General features: G+C 35.7%; 1 protein-coding gene across 4 annotated transcripts in view; it reads right to left on the minus strand.

Moving 5' to 3' along the window:
- Positions 1–11,044: 11,044 nt before the first annotated feature.
- CPSF6 (cleavage and polyadenylation specific factor 6) overlaps positions 11,045–16,465 on the minus strand; it is a 34,512-nt gene continuing 29,091 nt past the window's right edge. For all 4 annotated transcript variants that reach the window (XM_039245624.1, XM_039245623.1, XM_039245622.1 and 1 more), the window contains one exon: positions 11,045–15,897. The gene's annotated coding sequence lies outside the window, so the exon portion shown is untranslated. The remainder of the gene's footprint in view (positions 15,898–16,465) is intronic.

The raw sequence follows: 16,465 nt of genomic DNA on the forward strand, positions 1-16,465 counted from the left end.
CTCACTGGTAATCAAGGTGTTTAAGTATTGAAAGACACTATTCACTATCATACAATAGGTTTCCTTAACCCAGCCTGGCCTGCCACCTAATGGTAGTTACTTCCAACAGTGTGCTAGGTAGGGTCCATTCTGTGCCATGAAGACTATCTACGGTTCTGAGACTTCCATTTTAGCCAATTGTTTTTAGGAAGCAGACTCCAAATGAGGTCAACATTCCAAGACTTGGGAGCAGTTAGCACAAATAGCTATTTTTCAAAACAGCATTTGGAAAACTGGAGGCAGAGTGGAAATGGATTGGCACAGGCAGAGAACTGTCCAAGTTGGGCTGAGATACAGGCTCACCAGAGTGGCTCTAGAAAGCATAAAATTCTAAACATTCTGCTCGTGAGGAAGGATAGCTGTTTAGACTACATCTAAGTATATTACTTTTACTTATCATTGCACCACACCCAAGACAATGAATACATGCACTTTTGTGTAGCCTCATGTGCAGTTCAAAATGTTTATCTTGTTAGTGACCATTATTGGTAATTGTACTTTTCCTAAAACCCACTCCAGTACCCTGGACACTGGTGACCAGGCAGTTGGCTTCCTCTATCCAGCAGTGTGTGAAGTACCACGTGAATTTTAAGGTTGTTTCAAGAGAAAGTAGTGTCATGGGCTCACTTCTGATAATATACACCTTATGCTCTCCTTTGATGTTATCTGAAATTTTAAAGTAGGTCAAAGCAACCATTCTGATTAACAGGACACCTTAGGAGCCCCTTTGGAATATTTCCCTTGATCGTATTCCTCTAGCTCTCCACCCCCAGAACTACTATGCTGAATATTGGTAATGGTTTCCTTGTATTAGTTTTCTGTTGTTTCCTTAATATAGGAACCCCACCCCACCCCCACCTCACAGTTTTGCCTGTTTGGGAACTTTATATAAATGGAAAAACAGTGTGTGAATTCTTCTGTGACATGCTTCTTCCAGTAAACCTAATTTTAAAATTCATTTAATGTTGCTGCATGCATCTAGTTTTTGTATTTTAAGGCCAGGGTGTTTCATTGTACAAACGTCCTATTTGTGTATTCGGTGGACATCTGAGCTGTTCCGTTTCTCTGCTTTTAAAAATGTTGCTATAAACATTCTTGTAAATGCCTCTTAGTGCAGAGATACAAATTTCCCTAGGGTATATATGCATATTTACTTTACAAAATAATGTTAAACTTGTTTCCAAAGTGGCTTTACACCCCTTTGGGCAGTATTTTTCATTGCTTCATATCCTAGCCAATACTTAGAACCAATTAAATATTTTTGTCACTTTTGTATATATGAAATGGCACCTATAGGGGTGCCTGAGTGACTCAGTCAGTTAACTGTCCGACTTTGGCTCAGGTCGTGATCTTGTGGCTTGTGGGTTCGAGCCCCATGTGGGCACGGACAGCATGCAGTCTCCTTGAGACTCTTTCTCCGCGCCCCCCCACCCCCCGACCCTGCCTCATCTCTCAAAGTAACTAAAAATATCTTTTTTAATGTTTATTTTTGAGAGAGACAGAATGTGAGTGGGAGAGGAGCAGAGAGAGGGAGACACAGAATCTGAAGCAGGTTCCAGGTCCCCAGCTGCCAGCGCATAGCCTGACGTGGGGCTCCCAAACCAAGAGATCATGACCTGAGCCAAAGTTGAACACGACCAACTGAGCCACCCAGGTGCTTTTTTTTTTTTTTTAATAATTGTTTTTAATAGTGTTTATTTTATATTCTTGATATTAGTTCCTTCTTCCAGACTGTAGCTTCTCTTTGCATGATCTTTGTGGTATCTTCTAACAAGAAGAGGTTCTTAATGTATTCACCTTCATCTATCCTTCCCTTTTATACTTTGCCCTAAGAAATTCTTCTCTAATGCAAGGTCATGAAAATATTTCCTTTGGTGTCTTATGTTTTCCTAGATTTTCTAGTCTTGCCTGTGCCATTCAGTACACATCTAATCCACCTAGAACTCATATTTATGTAGATAGAAATCCTAGTTTTTCTCAGTATAGACAGTAGTAATTTCCATTCTAAAAATCCAATTCATATATATGTGGTTTTGGTCTCTCTATATTGTTCAATAGTCTGTTTATCTGTTCCTGCTGTAAGACTTACTACTCTGCACTATTTCTTACAAGTTTTGACTGAGGGCATCTTCACCCATCTCATTCTTGTTTATCATTTGCCTTTAACTTCCACATAAAGTCTAGGAATGGATTGACAAGTTCAATGACAAAAAAAAATAAGTCTCTTGGACTTTTAATTGAATTTGCATTAATGCTAAATCAGTTTAGAGGAACTGTCCTATTTATAATACTTTTTGTTCATGAACATAGTATGTCCATTAATTTGGATCTATATTCATGTCTTCCGATAAGGGTTTAACTTTCTCCAAAGAGGGTTGCTTGCACATCTTTTATTAAATTTAATACTAGCCACTTTATATCTGATATCTATATTGACTGTGTTCACAGAGCTTGCTAATCTATTTATTCTAATAATTTATATTTAGTCTTTCATATTATCTCTTATCATCTGTAAATAATGACCACTAGGAAGACCAACTATCATATTCTCTAGGGTGGCTCTTCTGACTCCATAGTAAAGTGGATTACTGCTTTGCTGCTACTGGATCTTTCTAAATTTGTTTCCCTGTAAAATGAAGAACCCCAATAAGACTGTTTTGACACTTATGAAATGACACATAGGAAAGTGGCCAGCATATACTAGTTTCATCAATTCTTTTCTTCCAGACAGCCCATTGCTTTCTTTCTTTGTATGCTCAAGGTACTTTGCACACTGCAAAAATTTTGAGTATTCACTGAATAGAAATTATCCTATTTCCTGGCTCCCAAACACAGAAAGAATGGGCTTATAGACCATTCCTGGATCCCATACTTAGCAGAGTAGGCACTCAAATGCTAAAAAAGATAGGCTTTCACCTAGGGTTAAAAAGAAAATACAGTATTATATAACTAAATAAAATTAAGCCCTCTCTCTTATACCTATCATGAGAATTCTATTCAGAATGACATTAGGATACTACACACATTTCTTCAAAGAAATGTCAAATACATTCTCTAATTAAAGTAATGGTCTATGTATAGAATTACAAATTTGTAGGTACAAAACACCTTCCTTTCAACTGACTTATTGTATGCACTGAGCGTCTGGATGGCTCAGTTGGTTAAGCGTCGACTTTGGCTCAGGTCAGGATGTCACAGTCCATGGGTTCGAGTCCTGCATCAGGCTCTCTGCTGTCAGCAAAGAGCCCACTTCAGATCCTCTGTATCCCTCTCTGTCCCTCCCTCGTTTGCACTCTCCTTCTCTGTCTCTCAAAAGTCAATTTAAAAAAATATTTTCAGTATAAGGAAGCAAGTAGAAAAAAGTTCCAATGCCATAAGAAAAACCAGGGTATTACTATTTTTATTACTTCATTTTAGTTTGACTGTACTGCTGTGACTTAACAGGTATACTGGATTAGAAAAGAATTATTCGGGTCTTTCTTGGATATTGGAACTTGCCTTGAATCTCTCAGTTCTTGTGTTTGCCCTTTATTGGCTCTATTACTTTGGGTCTGAATGCATACACTGAACTCAATTATAAAATGGAATTACTAAACCATAACTTACTCTTTTCTTATATAAAGCTATCACTAGATGGCAGCACAGTAACCTTTTAAAATATTTTTAAATGTAAAAATATTTTAAAATATTAAAACATTCAGTAACTAAAAATCACAAAACATTTAAAAATACCAGTTTTCACCTCCAAAATGGATAATATACATTTTAAAGGCAACCATTATTGAAAAGTATGTGGAGAAATATGATCTTTCATATACAGCCGGAGTGAAGGTAAACCAGAGGACAACTTTATGTGCAAAAACCCTCAAATGTTCATATTCATTGAATCAATAACTCTTAAGAAACGACTTTCTGCAAAACAGAGAAATACACTTAGATTTACTTAGAAGGATATTCACTGCCATATCCTTCATACTAGTAAAAAATCAAGTGAAATAACCTGAACACCTAATGACAAGAACCGATGAAAACTGTAAGTTGAAATACCAGGTAGCCAGCCATTAAAAGCAGTTTAAAAGCCCAATTTGTTGATCATTACTGTGCATAAGTCTCTTAGGCATCTTCTCCAAATGCAGATTCTGTTTCCCTGAGTCTGGGGTGGGGCTCCTGATTCAGCATTTGTAATGAATTCCCTACTCAGGTGATGCTGACGTTGGTAGTCTGCAGGTCACACTTTTAGACCATTTATAAGAAAATGTTGATACTGTGAAAACACTCCAGTGGCCTCCATAACCTACCTGTACATTTTCTCTATAAAAGACTTATTCACAGAATATGTATGTCCCAAAACAACTTTTTTTAAGTTTATTTTTTTAGTAATCTCTACACCCAATGGGGGGCTCAAACTCATGACTCCGATTAAGAGTAACATGTTCTTCTGACTGAGCAGTCAGGCACCTGAAAATCTCTCCTTACTAATTATATATTTACTATGAGTTAACTGTGTTTGCTCTTAGACTATGTCAACAGTACTTTTTCCTGTGATTCCATGACTTTGTATTATACAAACCAATGACATTTAAGTGCAAACAGACTTGGTTCAATGAAAACTAAGTTTAATATTTTGGAAAGACTCAGTAAAGATGATTCACTTTAAAAATCGCAGTTGATAATATGCTCATTAAGATAGCTATTACCAGAAAAATAAAAATTAAGTGTTGGCCAAAATGTGGAGAAACTGAAATTCTCATGCACTGATCACAAGAATATAAAATGGTGCAGCTAGTGTGGAAGTTTTGGGGTTCAGATATTTATACACCAATATTCATCATAGCAAACAGGTGGGAAAAGCCCAATGTTCATCGAGAGATGAATGAATAAAATGTGGCATATACATACAATGGATCATTCAGCCATAGAAAGGAATTAAATTCTGATACATGCTACAACATGGATAAACTTTGAAAACATTATGCTAAGTGAAACATGCCAGTCACAGAGGACCACATAGCACATGACTCCACTTATACAAGGGACCTCAAATAGGCAAATTCATAGACAGAAAATACAGTAGAGGTTGTCAGGGGATAGGGGTGAAGCAGCAATAAGGAGTTATTGTGTAATGGGTACACTGTTTGCTTGGGATGATGGAACAGTTCTGGAAACAGATTAGTGGTGATGGCTACACTTTGTGAATGTACTTACTACCACTGAAATGTACATTTAAAAATGGTTAAAATGATATTTTTAAAAATGTTTACAATTTGAAAAGATGCTGACCTAGTTCTTACAACTAGTATTACAGATTTCCCTGCTAACCTAAAGTAGAGCTAAGATGGCCTAAAGTGAAGGAATTACCATGAATTCATATGGGAAACTTTTTGAGCATTCCCAGGTCCAAAATATCTCAGGCTTCTGATACCTTAGGACACATTTTGCTAAAGGATGTACAAAATAATCAAGATAAAGCCCAGATGCTCACAGTCCAATGCTAGGGCAGTTTGACGCGGAGTGCAGTTCCCAGGGAAGGAGCTTGGCAGTGACACTCAACTGCTCACGGTGCACACACAGCCTCTTTAATGGCTTGTTGTAAAACAAACACAACACTATTTTCACTTTTTACCTTTTCTCATAAAAGCAAAAATCCTCTTCAGATTTCCTTAAGTTAGCAAAAACAGGCACTAATGTAGGTCTTTCGTGAGTGAAGTAGCAAAAATGCAAACTTTTGCAAACTGGGGGACACCTGTATTGGCTTAAGCTAACAAGGTAATGTGGTAGACCTACACTTGCGACATTCATTCAAACATTTATTGAAGACCTAGGTGCCACACACTGATAAGAACTTGGGACTCGGAAAATAAAACAGGATTCTTGCTTTCATGGGCCTGTACATTCTAAGGGACAACAAGCATACCTTGTATTGTGTAAGGAAACATAGTATGTTAGTAACTGCTTGGGAAAATAAAGCAGAGGAAAGGAGTTATCAGGTTCCATTCTTCAATAGAAAGGTGAAAATAAACCTCATTAAGATGACATTGTTATGCAGATATCCAAAACATTCCTTGCCGGGGAAATAGCCCCTGCAAAGACTGAGAGGCAGAAGCATGTCTGGCCTATTTGAAAAAGTGAGTGGCTGGGATGCAATGAGCAGGGTGGGGAGTAGTATTGGGAGATCTGGTCAGAGAAGGAACAAGGGCCAAATCATGGAGAAACTTTTTAAGGACTGGAGCTTTCCTGATCAAAATGAAAAGCCACTGCAGGATTTTGAAGGGACATGATAAAAAATTGACAGTTGTGCTGAGAAAACAAGGAGGGAAGCAAGAACAGAAAGCAGTGGAATTCGAAGTGGTCAGATTCTTGGTATTTTCTAATTATAGACAAAAAGATTTTCTGATATACCTGATGTGAAGTTTAAGACTGATTTCAAAGTTTGGACCTAAGCAATGGAAATGATGGTATTGGGTGTTAGTTGTTGAGAAAGACTGAGGACTTAGCAGATGGCGGGGGAGTGGGAGAGCGTGAAGAGTTGAGCCTTGGCATGTTGTTAGATATGGCTATTAGGTATTTCAGGTGTCTAGCAGACATTCTGGGGAAAATGTTTGAACTGGAAATTTAAATTTAGAAATTGACAGCATACTAATACCCAACGCCAGGAGACAAGAAAAGAGCACCAAGGAATGCAGGGAAGCTAAACCTCCTAAGAGTATCCCCAAATTAAGTCTAGGGAAGAAAAACAGCAAAGGAAACTAGGAAGGATGTAGGGAATAATGAAAATCTCTATGACCCTCAGCTTTATCTGCCTATTTATGCTAACTGATCAACAGCTGACAAGAGGGTATGTTCCGTTCTCAGCATTTGTGTAAGCAGGGGTAACAACTGGCAGAAGGTAACTCTAGGTAGATCACTACAAGGCATCCTCAACAGAGATGACAAGTTGCGCCCTTCATCTCCATCCTCCATTTAGCATCCATTCATATACTCAGATCACTTAGAAAGCCAAGGAACAACATAAAACAGATTGCTATGGAAGTTTATAGGTAGGCAGTCTCCCAGTGTGCACAGATACACATAACATGTTCATAAGTAACGTGAAATATGAAAGAGTTTAAAATTTACACATTTGGGATAGAATGGCTGCCAGCAATCCTGGAATAATTTCTGAGCTGCATAAAAATAACTGCGACAGACAAGCGTTTACAATGGATATACTATTAACCAAAAACAGCCATCACTAAATTCAGTAACAATTAGCTCTAGCCTTCACATTCTTGAAAATCACCTTCTCTTAAACTGAGCACATTCTCAGGAGATTAGATGCTTAGGAAAATTCTTTGGTTTATATTTTCATTTAAAGTGATTGATTCCCCACTCAACCTATCCTCTACCTGCAGAAATGTGAAGAGGCAATAATGTATAATGGTTTAGCCAGTTTGGGGGATAAAAAAAACACACACACTAAAGTGATACACAGTGGTACCAAAGTTTCTATTCTGTACTGGGGTGAAGCCTAATTTCTTAGTCAATGCCCAAATTTTCCACAATGTTAACATTTCCACAAATGCTATTCATATCTATCTTAGATCTAAGAGGATAGCTAAAGTAATTATGCAGGTAGAACCCATACAAGTATTTACATATTAAAAAAAAATACCACTAAGCTGCTAAAGGTCTAACACGTAAGTATCTAGCACAGTATCTTGTACAGAACAGGGATGCTCAGTATTTGTAGAAGTGTAACATTCCACAAAATTCCATACACATGTATGTATATATACACACGTATACACATGCATACATGCATACACACATATACATACATACATGTATCAAAGTAGACTCCATGCCCAGTGTGGAGCCCAACACAGGGCTTAAACTTACGGCCCTGAGATTAAGACCTGAGCCGAGATCAAGAGTCAGACACTTGATTGAGTTATCCAGAAGCCCCTAACGAAATATATTCCTAAATGTTTACAGTTCCGCTATCAATAAAGCTTTCTAAATGAGCACTTATGGTGGGGGGGGGACATAGTCTGATAACATTCAGCAAATAACTGAAAAAAGCTGATTTGGAATCAACACATTCTAACTTTGAATCACCATTCTGCTAGCAGTCATTTAACTCTTCAGAGCCCACTGGCTCACTTGAAAAAGAATACTATCAATCTTTTACAGTGATTTAATAAACTAAGAGAATAGGTACAAAATCCATTTCTAAAAATGCTGTTGTCACCTTTCCCCTATCAAACCAACCATCCAACCATCAAGAGGGCAGAGATAACTCTATTCTGTAGCTGGGTTGACAGAACAGTGAAGAAAAAACCATTACTAACGTCTTCCCCATCCCAGAGCTTGACCCAACTACCTACCTCATGGGTGACACAATGTGTTACTAAGTGGACTGCCACAAAAACGGAGCCTTACTCTCAGCTAGACTAACCAAGTCCCAAGTATCAACATCAATTCATTCTCCCAAACTTAATCACAAACCCTTGCACAGTGCCCTCAAATGTAAAATGTCACTAGATATACCACCTACTTGTACAGCCCCCAAAATTCCATGTATTTTTATCTGTATCTTTTCTCCTGAGGAAGGAGGGTTTCTCTTCTAATCGAAAGCTACTTGCTCTGGGTACCTGGCTGGCACAGCTGATAGAATACATGCTTCTTGTTCACAGGGTCATGACTGCAAGTCCCATGCTGGGCTTAGAGCTTAAGTTAAAAAAAAAAAAAAAAAAATCCAAGTCTCCAAAGCTACTTCCTCTCCTACTGCTGATTTCAATGAGCATCATTTCCTAAACCAGAAACCTGAAGTAGTACCAAACTCCTCCCATTTCAATGGTTTTTTCTCTATTTTGAATGTTACTACAAAGTTATGGCTTTAACCCATGTCTTCACAACTCCAAGACTATATAACTAATTACTACTTGCTATTTCTTGGATCTCAAAAGGCACTAGGTCCATACCATCTCCATTATCTTTCTCCAAAATTTCCTCACTTGGGCAGTGACATGCCATTACATAAGCTGTCAAAACTCATTCTTCCTACTTTCTCATATCAAAACATCCACTAAGTATTATCAACTTAGTTTCAAAGTCTTTCACTAAATCAACTTTTCTCTACTTCTAGTATCTTCACTTTTTCCCTGTGGCTGAAGACTTCTGTAATGGTTTCACTGGGTTACCTGCTCTATTCTTTCATTGATTTTACAGCCAAAAAGTTCTGAAATGCTAGTAACGGACACTTCTCACTTCAATGATTCCACATAATTTGGGGGGCAATCTTTAATGTGATTTTTAAGCCCGAGTCTTGGCTCCTGCCTTTTTCCTGAAACCCATACACAGGTTAATGATTCTCACTTCTCACTTCTACCAAACTGGTGTTCTGCCAATTCCTACTAATCTGCTCCCTCCTGCCAAAAATCCTTTCATGCAAATCTCTTGGGCCAGAGGTTTCCCTCTTCACCAAGTCTTACTCGTTCTTCAGGTCTCAGTATTAACAATAAGGAACCAAACCCTCCTTTTTAGACATTTCATATAAAGCTAAATATAGTTTTGTTTACATGTTTTATTTATTTCTGAGAGAGACAGACAGACAGATGGACATCATGAGCAGGGGAGGGTAAGAGAGAGAGGGAGACACAGAATCTGAAACAGGCTCCAGGTTCTCTGTCAGCACAGAGCTCGACACGGGGCTCGAACACACGAACCAGGAGATTGTGACCTGAGCCAAAGTCGAACGTTTAACTGACTGAGCCACCCAGGCGCCCCTAAATACAGATTTTTGAAAGGTAAGATATAGAACGTATATATCCCTTATCTGGCACTGACAACAGCAGCTGAGGGGAACTGATATAACATAAAAGTCCAACAGCTCTGTTAGTGAAATATAAAAGGGAGACAAGATGAAAACAAGAAGCACTGGAAACCATTTCTAATAACGTTTCTTGTTTCATGGTAATGGTTAGGTAATAAAACTAGGAGAACTGGGAAAATTCTGTCTACAAATCCTTTAAAAGAAAAGGTCCATCTGGGGCACCTGGGTGGGTCAGTCGATCTCAGGGTCATGGTTGATCAAACCCCGTGTCAGGTTCCATGCTTAGTGTGGAGGCCGCTTAAAGATTTTCTCTCTCTCTCCCCAACACTTCCCTGCTCCCACACTCCCTCTCTCTAAATTAAAAGGGAAAAAAAGTCCACAAGTCCACCTTTCACTAAATCGGGCCTTGACTGACTGCTATGGAGTCTTAATGTGGCATAGGGTTAAAAAAAAAATGTTCCTAATAATCTTTCTTTCAGTCAAATATTCTCTGCAAGAATCTCAATTAATGAAAGGATAATCAATGAATGCAGTCTTCTTCAAAATGTAAACATGTAACAGAGTAATCAGGAAACTAAGACCTTAACCACAATTTTAATGGGGGCATGGAAACAGATCCTAATAATGGTAATTTATTTCCTCATATGGCTAGGACTTTTATAGGCTTACCTTCAACATACTTTAAAGCATTCAAGTGAGAAATCTGGGGCCTAAATCCTGGCATACAAATCCTTACTGAAATCACAATTTGTTACTGGTTAAAAGTACTCTATACTGTCTCCAAGCTAGCTGGTAAAATATTTTCGCTGTGATCTAGAAACATTTTTACTTGACCCAAGTCTAAGCAGATCAATAATCCCCTAAAACTAGACAAATATTATTATCTGAACCTTAGGTTTGAGAATAAAACAGCCTAGAACTGTTTTAGGTTTCTAAATCCTAATTTTACAATGAACTATAGATAATAAAAAAATTTAAAAAAATATATCCTAATTTTAGGATCCTAATCATCAGCTTTAGAGATCATCAAAATATCAATACAGAAGAAAATAACCACCAAGTAGGAGGCTGGCTTAAACACAAAATATAGACAAGAGTCCAATTTCTGTCATACTGTATATTACCAAAAGATATGAATTATTCAAACCAGACACAATGGTTAAATTATGAATCAAACAAAAAGACAAACTATAAAGTATTATCAAAACTGTTTTATTTTCAATACAAGATAAATACCATGCTTGTTACTAGTGCAGTTTAAGGCCAACAATGGCCATATAGCAAACTGCTGAACAGTCACCTAAATGCTAAAGAAAGAAAAGACAGAAAATAAACATTAAACACAAAATTGCAATTACAAACATTTTAATAAAATGGAATGAGCTTTTTAATAGAAGCTAATATGGAAGTCTAGTTCTCATGGACACCAAAAAGAGGTCTATTTGATCAAATATCATCTTACCTTTTGCACAGAAATCTTATTGTGAAGTCACCAGAGTCAATAGCTAAAATTTTAAGACTTTCTTTGGCCTTCTGGTATTAGACAAATTATTTACAAACTGTGATTTCAGTTAATTCATGGATACTGGTAATATGATACAATTTTTTTGTTCAGGGCTTTCCATTAAAAATTGTAAAACAAATCTATAAGGCTGTACAAGGCTGTAAACTACTTTGCTAATATACCATGGGATGAAGAGGAAGAAGAGTAAGAATAGACCTTTTTTAAGGCTAAAGTCATCAATGTTATAGATGCATTCCTTAGAATACATTATGATTTACCCCAAGGATCCTTTCCCCTTAAATACCACCTGAGTACTACAATTTTCAAAGTAAAAAAATAAACATGAATTCACCATTGTATTTTAAAATAATTTAACTTACAGAATGCTGAGAAGTGTTATGCAGTAACAGTGACCAAAAAAACCACATCTTCAAAATTAAATGTTTTTACTAAATGCAGGGTCTGTCCAATTATGAAATTAACGCAAAACATTTACACCCATGGCAGAGTTTAGGATGCTCCCACATGGAAAACTTTCTGTATTATTTACTATCTGCTAATACCATTTCAAGATTTGTGTGACTTCAATTAAATACTACCTAATATTTTAAAAGACTCCTATTACAATATGTTAAAATAGCAGGACGTCTTTAAAACATTAAAGTCTGTCTATACCTAACCAAGTGTTTGTATGTCCCATACAAAAACCACAATAGCTGCATACTCAGGGTGAATGTCAACAACCTGAAATTTTAAAGAAACATCGGTTAAGACAAACCTAAATCAATCTAAACTGGATACAATTGCTTGAATATTCATAAAAATCCATATTGCTTCTTTCTAATGCCAAGAAAGAAGAGTGAAAGAACTTCCTCCCAGAAGCCTAGACATTTTGACACATTTTCTATTTCAACTTACAATGAAACTTTAATCCAGAATCTTTTGATTTCTCTAATCAAAAATCTCACATTACAAACACAAGGAATGCTATATGTAAGGCCACATCTTAAATTTATTATTTTTGGTTGAGTATTTACTATAAAATTAGTCTAAGGCTTCTAAGAGTCAAGTTGCTAAAAAATGAAATAAATACTCCAGTGTTTAAACTGAAGGTTAATGTAAAAAAAAAAAAAAACAACACACACAGAGTAAGAACAGAAAAATAGAATGCTTTGCTACAAAAATCCCACTTAATATATTTTAGCACAAAAAAATGTCTAATATGTACAATGGATAAGCGTGCATTTGAGTACATACAACTGCAAGAAACATTTACAGACATCTATGGGATGCAAATGAACTTAATGAATAAAATTTGAAAGGCAGTTATCTGTAAAACAGTAAGACTCTCAATACTGTATTCTCAGTAAAGAATCAAAACATAAACTTCCTCTTAAAGTAACAGGCTGAAGCTTAAAACACAAAATTGGAGCCATCTTATAAAATACAGAAAATAAAATGATCATTTAGGTATGAAAACCAAAATGTTGAGAGCACTCCAACAGAAAGTTTCGTATTAAGTAGCATTTCATTGTATAAAACAGTATGTATTTAGGTTATTGGCACATTTAAATACATGAGGGAAAGAGAAGTCTTTACCCTTCCAACAATTTTCCCTTTCCACTATAAAATGTTATACAACATTCATTAAAATCCCGTGTTTGTTTTAAGAACTGACCTTAAACTAGTAAAAAACAAAGCAATATTCTCCACAGGAGAATTAAATGAAAATAATACCTTAAGCTACAATCCATAAGTTTTCTGTGAACTTCAAATTGTAGTTAACTGCTTAAGAATATTCTACATAAAGGGGCCATTAAGTGGGCTAAACTATGATCAACAGCCACTGCAACTTACTCCAAATCTTGTTGATGAAAACTGACAAAATATAAACACTTCCAAATTTACAACGGAATGTCATTTCCAAAATGTATGTCCTTTAACTAAAAGCAGCACATTCAATTGGAAGTGTTGCTTCAGACGCAATACCAGTGAGGTGCTGCATCAAGTCATTCATAACTTTACTGGCTGAAAGGAATGTCACTGCACAGCACTAATAAATGCCTATGGTTCAAAGTTAAACTCAAGTTTGTTTTCATATTCACTACAATTATTATTAAGAAATGAAAAGGTCTCTGAAACTCTTTCTTTTTTTTTTTCTTTTTGGTGACGTACGTAATGATTTATCTCTTTGGATTGTTTTTACATGTTTAAAAAAAAAAAGAAAGAGTTTTTGAATAACATTAGCTCGTAAACAACAAAAGGGATATGACAAATAAAACAAGGCTTGCAATTTTCACCTTCACTGCTATACATTCATGTGTTATCAGGTAGAAAAATTCTAAAAATTAATGGGCCAAACCAAAGTTGTTTCCTTCTGACACCGCTTAAAAATAATGGGCTAGCAGCAAACAATTCTAGTACACTCACATTGTCTGCAACAAAAGTCACGTAATGAGATCAGTCACATAGGGAGAAGAGTGAAACAGAATGAGCAATTAAAGGGTTCCACTGATAAAAAATGAAAAGGTAAATGAAGGATTTAATTAGTACAAAATTTCCAGTTTCACCTCAAGTTCAAGCGGTTAGATTTTTATAATTTCATTTTAAAACTGTATCTTATTCTCATGGACATTTACTTACCTTTTAAGCTTACTATTAACTAATTTCCCTTGTAATATACGCATGTCCACACTTCTTCACATTAGAGCATTGTAATTAAAATATAATAAAGCTAAGGAATGACAAAACAACACCTATGCACAAAACAAGGAAACTGATTTTGATACAACTCTCAAATGTTAAAAAGGCAACTGCATTTTCAACAAGATAGAACACTTCAAAAATCTGAGAGCAAACAGTTTCAATGAATGCCAGTGATCCCATGCACAGATACTCTAATCACAAAATGTTTTAAAATAAAACTAGCAATAATACGGATAATTTTGTAAGAACTAGTGTGATAGGAAAAATGAACGTGAAGAACTGCAGTGCAAATCTCTGGAGGGCTTCTACAAGTTGCACATGACATAATATCTAGGGTACCTAAATACTTTAATCATTGTCCTGAAATTTGGCTATCTTTTAAAATAACCAATGTATATTACCAGATCTCTCAGATAATCAGATCTTAAAAACATTAAAAACAAATTAACTTGCTTAGGATTTCAACTCAAATTTCTGAAGTAGTGATTCGGAATGACCTTCCTAAAAAAGTGTCTAATCAAGTTGACACTGCCTATGCTAATTTTGCAATTAAGAACACATGCTAGCCAAGTGCTTTTAATGTGGGCCTATATGCAAGGCAGATTTGAAAAAAATCTTTGATTAAGTAACTCTAGCATGAATCAAAAGGTTGCATGAATACACACAAGATTCCTTAAACTGTGGTGACAGTGTACACCTATAATCACCCATTACACATACAGGAGAATACAACTTGACATTAGTAAGCATCACGCCCTTCCAAAATCTATAGTAACCAGAAAATAAAACTAAATGCTCTCCTTACTCACATTTGTCTTCTGCATGGCTGTATTTACATTGCTCATGGCTTCAAAAATAAACCATAAGCGCTATTAATATAAAACAGCAAATAACTGCCGCATCAAATTAGAATTGTCAAAATATTTCTTCAATGCTAGCAGTTTACAATTAAGCGTTTCGGTACATCTGTGTTGTAATTAAGCTGCATTACTGTAGCAAATAACGTATGGGTTTTTACTAAAATGTTAAAACCACAAAAATTTTTTTGACCCCTAACACATTGACTGGATTGCTATGTCTGTGAAATTTTACAAGTTTACATACCATTCAGCAAAATCACAAGCTAACTAGGTAAAAACAGCTAGAAAAGCAGAATATAGAAATATTAAATATCCATGTAATCACCTACTCTAATATCAAAATCAAGGGCAAGAAGACACTTAATTAGTATGTTTAATTCACTGAACGCAAAATTAGATTGGTGCATATCCAAAAACGCTATTGCAATGCTTTTTTAAAGGACAGTATAAATGTCATAGTAACATTATCTTTAGATATTGCTGAACACAAGACTTTCCCTGAGGTGTAAACATCAAATAACTTGAACAGCTTTACACATCAGCCCCATTGAACAGTTTATTACAACACTACATCTATAGTAATCAAAGTGGTGCTGTTTACAGACATTATCATATGAACATTTTTAACAAGAACAAACTACTATAAAAACAAGCATTTACTTGACGTTTTTTCCAATTGCTTGCACATTATAATGGCCAAATGTATATAACCAGTAATAAAGTTGCAAAAGCTATAACTTTTTTTTTTAATCACACAGGTTTCCTTCAAATAAAACAGTTAAGCAACATAAAAAATAAAAGTAGAGCTACTGGTTACCATTTATGCAGATTTGCTTTATTCAGATCTATTCCTGTTCATTTTATCCATGAATCCTTACAGGTTCAGTTCAATCACAAGAAGCAAACTGCTGGACAAGCGTCATTTTTCCCCCATGAAGACTGTTTTGTCTTGGAAGGTGTTCCTCTTCCTTCAGCTGTAATGTGTCAAAATTTGTGATGTAGATTTTGCTATTCCCCATAATACACAGAAAAACGCTGGCTTAACTATACATACACAAGTCGTGCATCTACTTCACTGTTACGTATTCTAACACAATAAAAGTTAACTGAAACAGTAGCTGCCTTTGTGGTGGAGAAATGCTCCCAAATTTATGTGATGATTAAAACTGAGACATTCTCATTTCATTCTTCTTAGTTATTCCTGCCTTATCAATTTAATGACTGAAAATAGAAATGAAAATATAGCAGCTGCTGTTTCTGTGATGATGGAAACATTTAGAAGTCATTTTCTAAAGTATGTATACTACAAAATAAATGGAAATGCTCGAATGATTTTAATGTAAATATTTTTCATTCACCCACATATCAATTCTATATAACTCATTAACAATTAAATATGAACTGAATATAAAATGCAATATTTTACAAATTAGTTATATTTATTTGACAGTATACAGGAACTTCTGCAAATGTTATAAATCAAACTGTTCCATGTTACAAAATTTATAAATAAAAAGCTCAGTATGCACATTTAAATAAATA

Source organism: Hyaena hyaena, unplaced genomic scaffold (genome assembly GCF_003009895.1).
Source record: "Hyaena hyaena isolate Hyena2069 unplaced genomic scaffold, ASM300989v1 scaffold_262, whole genome shotgun sequence".
Taxonomy (NCBI): Eukaryota; Metazoa; Chordata; class Mammalia; order Carnivora; family Hyaenidae; genus Hyaena; species Hyaena hyaena.